The following is a 16,042-nucleotide window of genomic DNA, read 5'->3' as shown; positions in this document are numbered from 1 at the left end:
AAAATACACAAAACAAAAAATGAACTCATCTCTCTTTCTGCTTTCTGACTGTCATTAACTCAGCAACTTTCCTCCATCACACCATCCACCATGATTGTCTTCCTCACCTGTCACCCAGAGCTATGGAGGTGGCCAACCAGGGATTAACGCTCTGAAGCCATGAGCTCAAAATGAACTTTTGCTACTCTTGAAAAGAAAAAGAAAACCAGAAGTTTACACCAAATCTCTTGTTTTTACTTCCTCAAATTCCATTTGCTTTTCAAAACACTTGAATTGGACTTCCATTTCCATCAGTTCACTGAAACTGTTCTAGCAAATGTCTGCAACTACTGTAATAACTACTTTTAATGAATACTATTGTTTATACATTCTATTTTTCATTGAATACAGTTTTAAAACTTTGTTCATGCAGTTATTGCATATTTTCTTAGTTTTTAAATTATATAGATACAGATTATTAGATTTGATTATTATGTTATACTTATGTTTCTTTTTTTTTAATATTTATTTTTTAGTTTCAGTGGTCACAACATCTTTATTTTATTTGTATGTGGTGCTGAGGATTGAACCCAGCGCCCCGCGCATGCCAGGCAAGCGCGTTACCGCTTGAGCCACATCCCCAGCCCTTATACTTGTGTTTCTGATGTGAAAGGAAATTTTTTTCTATTTCATTTTCAAAGTGGTTATTACTGGTTTAGAAAAACACATCACTTTTGTATGTTAGCCTGCTCCAATAATTTGCCCATTTGTTTTCTTTTCTATGTAGATCATTATGTCATCTTCAAATAAAGACAATTTTCTTTTCCAGTATGTACACCTCTTATTGTTCTATATCATCCCATTGGTTTAACTTTCAGTAAATAATGAACAGTAGTCATGAATTCCCTTGTCTGCAAATTCTTCTAAAGTTGCACCATTGGGCTACGGTTGTAGGTCACAGGTAGAGTGCTTGCCTTGCACTTGTGAGGCCCTGGGTTCAATCCTCAGCACCACATAAAAATAAATAAATAAAAATAAAGATATTGTGTTCATCTCAACTAAAAAAATTTAAAGTTTTGAATTAAAAAAAATAAAATTGCACCATTAACTATACATATACTTAATTATTATGTAAAGTATGTAAGTATGTATATATATACATACATACATATAATGTCTTCATATATATATATATCTTCTTATATATAATATCTTAATGTATATTAATAATCTTTTTTTTATATACTGGGGATCGAATCCAGGGGTGCTTTACCACTGGGCTACATTCCTAGCCTTTTTTATATATTATTTTGAGACAGGGTCTTGCTAAACTTTGAGTCGTCCTGGCTCAGGCTCCCAAGTGGCTGGCATTACACGCATGTGCCACTGCTCCCAGTTACATTGAGAATCTTTTATCAAGTTAAAAAATTTCCTCCCTATTCCTTTTCTGCCACGAGTTTTTATTATTTACTCAGGAATGGATGTTGAATTTTATCAAATCCTTTTTATATATCTGTTGAAATTATATTTCTTTTCCCCTTCTGGAGTATCTAGTAAATTTTAGTCATTATTTAATATTAAGCCATTCCTACAAACCCAGAATGAAACCTTGTCACGATGCATTTCTTTTAATGCACTGCTGACTTTATATGCCAATATTTAAGACATTGCACTTGTATTCATAAAAAAGAACGGCCTATAATATTCTTTTCTGGTGCTAATATGTGCAGTGTGGCTATTCTGGGTGGCTTTGCCAGTGTATACACTAAGCTGGAGTGTTCCCTTTTCTTTTCTGTGTCTTTACAATAGTTTAAGTAATAATTATTACTTTTGTCTCCAGTGTTGAAATGTAAACTCCCTGAAGGCAGGAACTGTGTTTGCTCATCATCTGCTAATCTCCCAGCAACTAGAACACAGCCTAACAGTAGGGAGTCAAAAAGTAATGGATAAATAGATCTCTCCCTATTTATACAAAGGCAGATAGTATCTTTTTATTGGTAGTTGTTATGTTTTATGATATTCCTTATAATATCAGGAATTGTGTTATAAGGAATATTATTTTGTATTATAGGAAATATTATAGAATTCCTTATTTCCTTTACTATTAGTTTCTTATATGATTTTTTAACAATATGCTTAATAGTGCCTAGCAAGGAGGAATCTAAAGAATACTTATGAAGCCCGTTGGGGTGGCGCATGCCTGTAATCCCAGCAACTCAGGAGGCTGAGGCGGGAGGATTACAAGTTCAAAGCCAGCCTAGAGAAGCACTTAGCAACTAAACAAGATCCTGTCTCAAAATAAAATGTGAAAAAGGACTGGGCATGTGGCCCAGTGGTTAAGCCCCCCTGGTTCAATCCCTGGTACAAAAAAAAAAAAAGTGAAATAAATTAAAGAAAATTTTAAGTAACTTGAAAGAGCACTGTGCCACCGTATTTTAGATGGGGCACAGGGCCAGGCCTAAACAAAGCTTTTCTCCAGTGACAGCCACCTGCCCTGCACCCCTCATTGTGTTCCTCATTAACCTACTCTTGCTGTTTCTGGCTCGATGCTCTCAGCTGTCCCACAGCGCCTGTTAGGCCTGTTCCTCTCCCTTCTACCTCCATAAAATTTACCTGTCCTATTTTTTATTTCCTCAGGGCTTAAGGCTTCACACAGCAAATCAGACAAACTAATTTTCATTAAAAGAAAACAGTAATTGGAGAAGCAGGAAATGCCTAGCCAATAAATGTGCATTTTAATAAAACATTGGGCTTTTTTTCTGATTTTGAAATTCATGCTTGTTACAGGGAAAAAAATCACAAAGAAAATAAAAAGCACACAAGGAATCTCAGATAAATCATAAAATTTTGGTTTTAATATAGCATAGCGGTTAAGATCCCAGACTCTATTGCCTAAGCTTGAATTCCCACCTCTCTCACTGTCTGACCTTGGGTAAGTTACTTAGCCTTTCTCTGTTTCAGCCTTCATCTGTAAAATAAGGGTTAGTGTTAGTACCTATGATTACTAAGAAGATAAAATTAGTTAACATATGTGCTTAAAACAATCTGTGGGGGCTGGGGTTGTAGCTCAGTGGTGAGCACTTGCCTAGCACATGTCAATTCTTAGCACCACATATAAATAAATAAATAAATAAATAAATAAAGGTCCATTGACAAATTTTATTTTATTTTATTTTTTATTTTTATTTATTTTTTTAATTTTTTAAAAAGGTAATCAATTTGTATTAATAAAGCTAATCAGCACACAGATTCCCTTAAATACCAGGATCTCACCAGATAGTCCATATGCTCTTTAATGCCAAGAAAGGAAATGAAGAAATCTTTTATTGTTTTGCTGGTTTTACCAAAATAAAGTTTTTTTCATCTTCATAAATAGTAATAAACTTCAGAGATTTTAAAGGTTTTGTAGCCCAGTATTACAAGATTTCTCATAATAGTTATCTTGACTTTTGTAAAACAAAGACTATTATATCAAATAGCCCGATTAAGATCAATGATCAACTGGTAGGGACAGTTTCCACTTATGGATTGACTCCACTGATTTCAATTAGTAATTCAAAATTACAAACATGAAAATTTTCACTATTATTTTTAATAATATAAAACAAAGTTTTAAAAATTGCCTAAGTACATTAGTCAAAAAGTAAAAATTTAACGTTAAATGAGAAAATGCAAAATGTAATTATTTTATGGTAACATTAACTAACCTTTATTGTTTCAACTGCTAATTGACTATGTTAGTATTATATATACCAAATTTACTAGTTACTTTTCTTACTGTTTTCTTAAGTAGTAAATAAAATAAAGAAAAATATAAAAGCCATTTTCCACCAGGGATTCCTTACAGTTAGCAGCAAAACCTATCAACAAGGCCACCCACTAGAGAGGAAATTTAGAAGATATGCAAAACCTTTTTTTTTTTTTTCATATGGCATTGTAATCTTTTTTTTTTTAAATTGGTTGTTCAAAACATTACAAAGCTCTTGACATATCAAATTTCATACATTAGATTCAAGTGGGTTATGAACTCCCATTTTTACCCCAAATACAGATTGCAGAATCACATCGGTTACACATCCACATTTACCCCAAATACAGATTGCAGAATCACAAATTTTAAAAATTAAAAAATAAAACAATCTGTGAACCTTAGTAAGGTAAATGTTAAGTGTTTGCTATTATTATTTTGGCAAATATCTTCACAGATAGGCAAGGCAAATCAACTGACAGGCAGAAAAGGGATTTATCTATAACGACACATACTTCTAAAAAGCATTGGAATCATTCTTTACCTAATTTTTTTTCTTTCTTTTTTTGCAGTGCTGGAGATCCAACTCAGTGCAAGTGTTCTACCACTGAACTAAATCAACTAAATCTCTAGTCCCTGTCAGTACTTTTCTTTTCTTTCTTTTTTCTTTTTTTGTACTGGAGATTGAATCCAGGGACACTCAACCACTGAGTGTTGTTTATATTATATTTAGACACAGGGTCTCACTGAGTTGCTTAGTGCCTTGCATTTGTTGAGGCTGGCTTTGAACTCACGGTCCTCCTGCCTCAGCCTCCCAAACTGCTGGGATTACAGGCCTGTGCCACCACACCCAGCAATACCTTTCTTATTTATTTTTGTTTCTTTTTATTTATACATGACAGTAGAGACTATTTTTACATATTCATACAAGCACAGAATATATTTTATTCTAATTAGGATCCCAGTCTTATAGATGTACATGATGGTGAGATTCACTATGGTGTATTCATATATGTACATAAGTTTTTTTTACTTTTGTCACTTAAAATTACACGATAAATATCTTCCCACATTTTAATACTTTTCAACCGTTGATGTTTCAAATGGTAAGTTTGTAGGCAGAATTTAGACTCTGCCTTTTCTTGGCCAGAAACATGTTTTATAATTTGAATTTTAATGCTTTTGGGTGGAGCTTAAACTCTAAGTTACAACAATTCTTACCACTTCCTATTGTCTAAACAGCAAATAAATCTAAAGGCTTTGAGGTATTTTACTTCAAACATGATTTTTAGTAGTTGTATATTATTTCATCCTATGACTAGACAATTCTTAACTAATTTCTATTATTAGACATTTAACTTGTCTATAATGCTAGGAAGAACATCCATTTTAAAAAACCCTCTTTAGATATCTTTATATTTTTTTTACAGCTCTTTTCCTTAGAGAACTTTCCGAAAAGTAGAAATGCTGGGTCAAAGTTTGAATATTATTTATTTCCTTATTTATTTGTACTGGGGATTGAACCCAGGGGTGCTTAACCATTGAGCCACATCCCAATTCTTTTTTATATTTTTATTTGGAGACAGAGTCTCACTAAGTTGCTTAGGGCCAAGATCTTTAAAACATATTGCTTAGTTGCCTTATAAAAAAACTGTATTGCTTTATACTTCCTGTAGCCATTGCCTTGAGCAATTACTGATACTGATATTATCAGTTTTTTAACTTTTGCCAAGAGGTCTATTTCTACAATAATATACATCTCTTAAACATGTCCTATTGAGGACAAAATATTTCCCCACCCTTAGCCTCTCAAACTCATTCTTTTCTCTGCTGCCCAGATAACTAAGTAGAAGATAAGAATCTTAGCTATATCCTTAAATGACCTCCAAGATTACTCAAGTGTCTCTATACTGCAAAGAATTTGCCAGAGGTAAATAACAGGAGTAAGATATGGAATATCTTTAGTCTCTGGTAACCTCTATCATTAAGGTATAAAATTAACATTAATGTAATTACTACTGTTAGTGTTAATAAAAGCAGCAGTTATCATCTATGCTGACTTTACTATGTTTATTAATCCTCGGAATAAACCTTTAGATCAGTATTATAAGTATTATAATAGACAAAACTAAGGATCACACGGGTCAAAGAAGCTTGTGTAAAAGTATATGACAAAAAGCAGTAAAGACAGAATTCAAGCTCAGGCTAATTTAATTCCCAAACCACAATACTAAATGGCTCTATGCATAGTATTATTACTAATAGGCCTCTTTCATTTAGCGCTTTTACTTCCTCAAAAGGCTTTCATACACTTAGTTTGGCCCTGATAATAAGTCTGTAGGATATAATTGAGAGGTATTAGAACTAATTTATAGATTATGTCAGTAAGCCAAAGTTTGTTGCAGTATACAGTAATAATAAATACAAAACCTCTAGTGTCTGTTGTTTTCCATTAAGGTCATAATCAGTACCATATTTACAGTTAGAACATAAAAATTACTCCCATAAGCACTTTGAGTTAGATAGAGAGGACAGCCCTATAGATTTTCCACTCAGACTTCTTTTAGCTGCATCAGGAATGCCAAATACAGAATTATGACAGGAGTTCTGGCCTACTCCAGCCCATCCTCATTCAGCAAGTTTGTTCTTTTTCTGTTTCTGCTCCCAGCTGACAGAGCTACTTTTAAAAAAAGAAATCATTTCTGCAAACACATTTGAAGCAGCTCATCCCTCTGGCTTTTAACAGAATAGGACTCTGACAGAATAATCTAGAAATTGTTTTCCAATGCTCAAATAAAAGTGCTTGAGTTTTTACTATTGGGGGAGGGTGTTATGCCGTTAGATTAAACAAAAAATATAAATATCTGTGTAGGTTTTGGCTTGTCCAAAATAGCAGATTTTGGACATTGCAGCTTTTGGACTTCTGGGCATTTAAAAATGCTCATATGCTGTAAGTGTTATTGCATAATTAATTTTAGAAGCTTTCTTCATAAAGATCAACACCTGTTTCTTTATTCTTAATTTGTTTCCTAATGAGTGATAAATTGGAGATAGAATATTCCAATTCAGGGCAAGGCTGGGGAAAGTTTGAGCCCAGGGAATGAGTGGGCGTAGCAGCAGGAAAGAAAGATAGCCTGGGGACTAACACCTGAGTTTAAGGGACCGAAGGGGAACACCAAGTGCAGGTGTGGGTTGTATGGGTACCCTCACAAAATATAGTGACATTTAGAACACCTAATATCCTCTCACACAGAACTGTCAGCTTCCTGGGTTCTAGAAAAAATAAAAGTAATATGCCAATCTCTATCCCGATTATGGGAGTTACCAAATGTTATGTTTCTACTGCTTCCTTTAAATGTACATCTCTTACATGAGCATGGTGGTGCACACCTGTAATTCCAGCGACTCAGAAGGCAGGAATATTGCAAGTTCAAGGCCAACCTCAGCAACTTATGGAGACCCTGTCTCAAAACATAATAAAAAGGGCTGGGGATGTGGCCCAGTGATAAAGTACCTCTGGCTTCAATCTCTGGTACCTAAATAAATTTATATCTCTTTTATGGTTGCAATAAAAATACATGCTCAATTAATGTTACCACTGTGTGCCAATGACAGTGCTAGGAAAGGATTTCTCATTTTTACAGTGCACCTGCAGAATAGTCAATTATATCTTCCATTGGACAGTTGGGAACACTGGACCCAGTGAGTCAAGTCACATAGCTTGTGAGGGAATAAAGCTAAGACCGGGATTCTGGTTGCTTCAGGTTCAAAGTCAGTCTTTTCATGACATCATTCTATTTCCTGATGACATATCTTTGTCTGCTAATTGCTCATATATTGTTTTGTTATGAAACTTGACCATGTTACTACATGGTCTTCATCATTGATCTTGTGATTGTTCAACATTCCAAATGAGATAGGCAGGCTCGTAGGAAGAAAGAGACCCTTAATAGATGGAGACCCAGAATTATGAGTGACCAGCCATGCTTGTCTTTAATTAGATGAACAAAACCTCCAGCATATGCTTGTACCAGATCAATCAGAACAAAAACATAATCTGCCGCAGCCCGGCTGGCTGGGCAAAATAAGCGGAGGGTGACGAATAACTTGTGTACGTTGATACAGCAGGAGTGGGAGCCATTTATTGCAGGACAGGAGCAGTATTTATACATTCCACACAGCTTATCTAATTAGCATAAACTAGATACAGCAGTCAACCAATCAGGAATCTCCACACTTAATGGCTTGCTTTTGTTACTTCTCAAACCACTCCCTCTGGCATTTTGCCAGGCACCATCCAGACTTGTTTATGAACTCTAACATTCCCCTGGCAAAATGCCAGGTGTTATTTTGACTTGTTTACAGACTCTAACATTTCCCCCTTTTGTTTAATTTAAATAACGACCATAGTGGTTTTTACAGAAACACCATAAATAACCTGCTACAAACAGAAAGGGAGGATACAAAATGCCACAATACCAAGCCAATTGATGGCTCCATGCAAGAAGCCCTTGGAAAAATTATACCAGCAATGACACCATTAGCAAAGATATCGAGTTACAATTTGTTGTAGATTACAGTTTGTTGTCTCAGTCCAGGTAAAGCAGTGTATCAATAGATTAACTCACAGTCCAGGTAAATTACAATCCAGGTAAGTTCTGCAGGCAGCTAGCTTGATCCGAAGTCTCGTCTGTTTCTCAGCCGAAGTCTCGTCCGGTTTTCAGCAACACTGGAAATTCTTCCACCTTGGTCTTTACCGGCACTGGGACGAAGGCAGGAACTCCGGATGGCTAAAGAAAATCCTGTAGCATTCTACTAAGAAAACAACCTTCTGAACAATTTAGTACATTATCTCAAGGTTTTTTTGCATTTGAAATAGCATTAATAGTGCTCATTACTCATCAGCTTCCAGGTGTGGGAGAACCATTGTAGCTTAGTTATTGGCATTGAAAATGACCAAACATCAGGGACACCAGTAGCGTCTTCTGCTGGCTGTAGTGCCTGGGCAGCCCCAGATGGCCCTGGGGAGTGTCCCGGACTCAAACTGCTACTGGGCACAGGGAGCAAGAGCCTGCGAGACTGTGCCTCCAGGTCAGGTCTAGATTTGGGCTCGCGGCAGTGGAAGAGCCAGCTCTCCGGCCAGGAGGCGGGGAAGGGCCAGTCGCCGCCGCCTCTTGGAAAATCCTTGCTGCGCTGTGACTGGCTTGCACACTCGGCAGCCGCCTCTCCGCTTCACGTACCCTCCGGTAAGTATTTAGTAATAGCCTTTTGCTGCAACTTTTTTCCTGATAATCCTTCTTCTTCTGAACTTTCTTTTTCTTTCTGACTAGAGTTCCTGGGCTCTTATCAACACATGCCCTAACTATTCTTGGTTCCACTGGGGTGCCTTCTTCCCTTAGAAATTTACTTCTCACCCCTTCCATATTTTCATCATAAAGACAATACAATACACTGAGACAAAACAAGACACAAACATACTGTATCAATCTTTTCCATTTTCTCGAAATGGCCATTTTTCCTCTCGCCCTATCTGCCTAGGGACGAGCAGATTTGCTCCCGTCCTATCTATGGACAGGCAGCTTTTTTTCGTCACTTACCCCCGAGTGTCCCGGGGCTCCCGGTACGGGCCACCATCTGCCGCAGCCCGGCTGGCTGGGCAAAATAAGCGGAGGGTGACGAATAACTTGTGTACGTTGATACAGCAGGAGTGGGAGCCATTTATTGCAGGACAGGAGCAGTATTTATACATTCCACACAGCTTATCTAATTAGCATAAACTAGATACAGCAGTCAACCAATCAGGAATCTCCACACTTAATGGCTTGCTTTTGTTACTTCTCAAACCACTCCCTCTGGCATTTTGCCAGGCACCATCCAGACTTGTTTATGAACTCTAACATTCCCCTGGCAAAATGCCAGGTGTTATTTTGACTTGTTTACAGACTCTAACAATAATCAATTTAATTGTCACCAGATTCAAAGACCTACACAATGTGCCCACAAGTGATTTATGGCTAGATCAGTTAACCAAGAAGAAATATTCTGAACTCCAAATATCAAATAATTGAAATGAGATTTGATTTTCAAAAAAGCTTGCCTGGGAACTTGCACATTTCTTCCCAGGAAAATCATCCTCTCTGGGAGGTGAAGGTTATCTGCAACCCCTGCCTTTGGAGTGTGTATGTCTTTGTCGTCTTTTAACCAGTCTTTATTGTGCCTTGCTTTCAATGCATCCTAAAATTCTTTTCAGCAGCATAAATCAAGAGCTCTACCAGCTGATTTGAGGTCTCACTACCCCCTTGGAAGGACCTCCTCAAACCTCTATCTGGTGACACAAAAAGTGAAGCCATGGGGCTGGGGATGTGGCTCAGTGGTAGAGTGCTCACCTAGCATATGTAGGGCTCTGGGGTCGAGCCTCAGCACAACATTAAAAAAATAAATAAATAAAATGAAGGTATTGTGTCCAACAACAACTAAAACAAAATTATTTTTTTAAAAAGTGAAGCCATGATTATATAATCAATTATTTTCCCATTTCTGATACTTTTAGGATGATAAATAAAGCTACAATGCATTTGGGAGTGGGGGTACTGGGGATTGAACCCAGGGGCACTTAACCACTGGGACACATCCCCAGCCCTTTTTTGTACAGGGTCTCACTAAATTGTATAGGACCTCACTAAGTTGCTGAGGCTGGCTTTGAACTTGCAATCCTCCTACCTCAGCCTCCTGAGCTGCTGGGATTACAGGCATGAGCCACTGCACCTGCTATAGTGAATGTTTTAAAAACTGTTTTAATAGAATGGTCCTCAAAGTTGAATCCAGGGAAAAAAAAACAGTATGAAATTCAGATCAACTTTCAGACTAGGCTCAGTGGCTCATGACTCAGGCAGCTAAGGCAAGAGGATCTCAAGTTTGAGGACAGACTCATCAATTTGTTGAGTCCCTAAGCAACTTAGTGAGACTGTATGTCAAAATGAAAAGAAAAAGGGCAGGGGATGTAGCTCAATGGTAAAGTGCCACTGGGTTCAATGCTTAATAACAAAAGAAAAAGAAAAAAGCTTTCAGGTGATTTCCATATTGATTAAAATCATTGATTCATCTTACTTAGTGAAAAAAAGAATACTTATGCCAACTTATCAATATCAACAACACATAAAAAATTAAACAATTGGAGGTCATGAATGTCTTGTTTAGTTTTAGAACTGAATTATTCATCTGATAAGATTTATATGTAAGTAACATAAACTCTGTTACCCTGGATAACAAAGTTATTATTATTAATTATTGATATTAATTTATAAGTTAGATATGTTCTTTACCTATGGCTATTTTCAAGCATATATGAAAAATAAGAGCTAGCAAAAGTAACTTTTGGCAATAAAGACATATATCTCTAAGATAATGAACAAAGAGGGTAGGAGAATAGATTGAACAAAAACAAAATTTTTGAAGTTGGATAGTAAGTATCTAATTTAGCAGATGATGCATTATCATACAGATGACACCTTATCATAAATTTTAATTCTTTAAAAATGTATGAAAAAACAAAAATATATGAATATTTGCTAATCTTAAAAAATTAAACACTCTGAGTATACTGTAGAATATATAGTTTTGAACATTATTTTTCTCTTACTGTGACTGAAGTTCAATTTGCTTTTTTTGGCAGGGTGGTGGGGATTAAACCCAGGGCCTTATACATACTAGGCAAACACTCTATCATTGAGCTACATCCCCAGCTTTTTAGCCTCCTTTTTTTAATTTTCTTTTACATTAGCAAAGATCTCTGCTGTTAAATAGCAGCAGTCACAACAGGCATTCTCGTCTTATTCATGAAAAGGCTTCTAATATTTCATAATAAAGTGTAATGTTTAATTAAGTTTTTAAATAGATAGCCTTTATTAAATTAAGGAAATCTCCTTTGTCTACTTATAATAGCTTTCATTAAGAGTGGGAGTTAAATTTTATCAAGTTTTTTTTCAGTACTTTAAATAATTATCTTTTTATTCTTTTTAAAAAAATTTTTTTAGTTGTCAATGGAACTTTTTATTTTTTATTTATTTATATGCAGTGCTCAGAATCGAGCCCAGTGCCTCACACATGGTAGGCAAGAGCTCTACCACTGAGCCACAACCCCAGCCCTATTCTTTATCTCTCAGTACAGTGAACATATTCCCTATTGTCACTTATTTTACTGAGATTAATCTTGATTAGTTAGGATTAGTCAATTCAACAAATATGTATGTACCTAATATATGCAGGTTCTGGTCTCGTCAGTTGGCATGTATTAGGGAACAGGCAATGATTGTATCCCAATGGAGTTTATATTCTATAGACACATCTATGATCTATTTTTCTTTTAACGCATTGCCAAATTTAAATTGCTAATATTAGACTTAGCGTTTTTATATTTACATTCATAAGTGAGATTGATTCAAGTTATGTTTATTTTTGCTTTTATGATAAACTTGTTGACTTCCCTTTCAAAATTAGGCTAACCTTAAGGAAATATATTGCTGAGCACCATGATACACCCCTATAATCCCAATAGCTCCAGAGGCCAAAACAGGAGGATCGCAAGTTCAAAGCCAGCCTCAGCAATTTAGCAAGACCCTGTCTCAAAATTAAGATAAATAAAAAGAGTCACTGGGGCTGGACTGTGGCTCAGTGGCAGAGCACTTGCCTAGCATGTGTAAGGCACTAGGTTTGATCCTTAGCACCTCATAAAAAAAGTGAAATAAAGGCATACTGTCCACCTACAACTATTAATTTTTTTTTTTAAAGGAACCACTGGTTTGATTCCTGGTACCAATAAAAAAAGAAAGAAATATATTGCAAGTGTTCCGTTATTTTCTATGCTATAGGAATATAGAAATAACTGATAAATTTCTTAAGAGGTTTTCTATAACTCACCCATAAAGCCACCTAGGCCTGGAACTTTTTTTTTTTTCTTTTAATTAAAAAATATTTTAAATTGTGATTTTTAAAATTGTTGTAAAACACATAAAATTTACCATCTTAATTTTCCCCTCTTTGGGTGGTGGGAATTGAACCAAATACCTCAAGTTCTCTACATCTGAGCTGCATGTCCAACACCCTTAACCATTTTTAAGTGTATAGTTCAGTAATATTAATTATATTCATATTGTTTGGTTTATTTTCCTCTTAAATTATTTTTACTACCTTTTAAATTGTTTCTATAGATTTTGGTTTATTAGTTCTCTACCTCTTTTTGAGTCAATTTGGTTTCTATTATCCCAGAAATTTCTGATTCACCTAGATTTTTAATGTATTGATCTTAAATAATGTCTAATACTTTCTTATGCTTTAAAATTTTTCCTGTTATGTACTCCCCTTTTTTTTCCTTTTCATGTTTTTATATTTTTCTCCTTTTCTATCTTTCTTTCTCTTTGCATCAGGCCTGCCAAAGATTTATCTATTTGACAGTTACCAAGAATCAGTTTTTTAATATAGTAATTAAGTCACCTTCTCTCTCTCTCTCTCTCTCTCTCTCTCTCTCTCTCTCTGGAGAGGGGATGGAGGAGTCTTGGGGATTGAACCACTGAGCTACATCCCCAGCCCTTTATTTACTTATTTATTTATTTGAGACAGGATCTTGCCAAGTTGCCCAGGCTGACCTTGAACCTGTGAGTATGCTGCCTTAGCCTCCCCAGTCTCTGGGATAACAGGTGTGTGCCATCATGCCTGCTCAAATACACTTTTGTTTAAAATGTTTTTATTTTGTTTATTCATATGCAGTGCTGAGAATCCAACCCAGGGCCTCACACATGCTAGGCAAGTGCTCTACCATTAAGCTACGACCCCAGCCCTCAAATACTTTTTATTGTTTGTTTTCCACCTCATTAATTTCTGCTTTTATTTCTTTTGATGATATCCTTCAGTGTTTTTCAAGGGTTGTCGATGATGTTCTTTGTCTAGCTTATTGAGTTTAATGTGTGGTTCATTGATTTTTCAATCTCTCACTTTCTAGAGTGAAACACTAGTGCATTTCTAAAGCCATACATTTTTTAAAATACCACTTTCTGTATACTTAAAGGTTTAGCTTTGTAATGTTTTCAGTGTTGTTTTAAATTTCAATTTCTATTTACACTTTAATTAAAGAGTTATTTACAAAAGTTTTTTTTTAGAGAGAGAGAGAGAGAATTTTTTTTTTAATATTTATTTTTTAGTTTTCGGCGGACACAACATCTTTGTTTGTATGTGGTGCTGAGGATCAAACCCGGGCCGCATGCATGCCAGGCGAGCGCGCTACTGCTTGAGCCACATGCCCAGCCCACAAAAGATTTTTCTTTTTCTTTTTTTGTACTGGGTATTGAACCCAGGGCCTTGTGTGTACAAGGCAAGCACTCTACCAACTGAGCTATATCCCCAGGCCTATGAAAGTTCTTGTTGGCACTATATACTTTTACCCCAACTCTCTTTTCACATTCGTTTCCACCCAGGGAATCAGTCCCCCACCTCAGGGCAGACACTCTCTAAACTAGCCCCCTCCACTGAGCTAAAGATGAGCATGCCTTCTTCAGCTGGTGGTCCCCAGACACTCACTTTACCCTGCTCCACCTTTCTTTATGCATCTCTTTCCTGGCCCCGCTGAGGCCCTAAGGTAAGGAATTCAGAGATCTGTTATTACCATATTTTGAAACAATGATTCTCAAAAGGAGGTTCAGAAAACTTTGCATTAGAATCACCAGCGGTATTAATTTAAAGCATTGTTTCCTGAGTCCCATCTCACATCTATTATGTCTGATTGAACTCAGGGGCGCTTAACCAGAGAGCCACATGCCAGCCCTATTTTGTATTTTATTTAGAGACAGGGTCTCACTGAGTTGCTTAGTGCCTCGCCTTTACTGAGTATGGCTTTGAACTCCAGTCTCAGCCTCCTTAGCCGCTGGGATTACAGGCGTGCCCCATTACACCTGCCCCAGTCCTTTTTACATTTTATTTTGAGACAGGATCTTGCTAAATTGCTTAGGGTCTCACTAAATTGCTAAAGCTGGCTTTGAACTCATGATCCTTCTGCCTCCGCCTCCTGAGCCACTGGGATTACAAGTTTGTGCCACCATGCCCGGCTCTATTATGTCTTTTGGGGTAGGGCCCCAGAACTTCCATTTTTAACAAGCTGAATCTATTCTAGCACATTGAAGTAACAATCATTGCTCAGAGTGACACACAATATGCTTTAGGCAAGTTCAGAGCAATCCAACTGGGTAGAAAGGTGTTAGGAATCATGTCATGTAAAGAATACTGTATTGGGATTGGGGTTGTGGCTCCAATGTAAAGCATATACTTCTGATCTATGCTTGAGGCCCTGGGTTCAATACCCAGCACTCTTCCTCTCAATCCCAACCCTTTCATCACCACCCAGCAACAACAAAAATTTTGTGTCAAAGGAAACTAAGATGTTTAAAGCTAGAAAAATAAAAGACTCGGTGGGCAGAAACCAAGATGCCACTTGTGCAAAAGGTCCTTTAAATTTATTCCATAAAGTTTTCAAAAGGTTAAGACAAAAATGTAAAAATTGGTGATCAGTTTTGTCTCTAAAGTAAGGAATAGATTTCCAACAATTTAAGCTCTTTAAAACTAGAATAAGGTTCTTGTGAATTAGTGAGTTCACCCCATCTGAACAAGCAGATAATGAGTGACTTACGCCAGAAATGTTGAAAAGGGACTTTTACAACAGGCTAGGTGATCTCTATGTTCCTTTCTGTTGGGATAAACACTAATCAGTGCCTAGAAAGACTTGTTCTAAGCAGGTGAGATAAGAAGGACTCCAAGGAATGTGATAATGAAGAAAATTTATAAGGGAAACTGGCCACGTTCCGTGTCTCCAGTGTTTAGGGTGGGGGTCAAAGCAGAACCATCTTGGTTGTAAAGTAAAAGAAAATACTCGTAAAAAACTGAAGAAATCCATCTGCACAGTGGGCGTGCAACCTGTCTTATATTCTCCCCCTAATGTGGGCACGGGGCAGCCCTCCATATCATCCTGGCCTGCTGCCACTGAGGAGCACAAATATTAAAATGTTCCAGCCTCTCCGCTGAGTTCCTCAGGTTCCTTTATGCAGATCTGTAAACAGTATGCTGAGGCCTTTGAAGCCCTGAGGTTGAACACTTTCCAACCCTCAGGATTCTTAAGATTCTCTAATTTTAGGTACCTGAGCTCAGTAAGAATTATAAAAACAGATACTAAGACCCATTTCCTCATAGTCAAAGATTCAGAGCACACTTAGTGAGTAAACAGGACATGTACAAAAACTGGTCTGAATACACAGGTGTGGTGGCATACGCCAGTAA

Source organism: Marmota marmota, unplaced genomic scaffold (genome assembly GCF_001458135.2).
Source record: "Marmota marmota marmota unplaced genomic scaffold, marMar, whole genome shotgun sequence".
Taxonomy (NCBI): Eukaryota; Metazoa; Chordata; class Mammalia; order Rodentia; family Sciuridae; genus Marmota; species Marmota marmota.
This window is presented reverse-complemented; position numbering follows the sequence as displayed.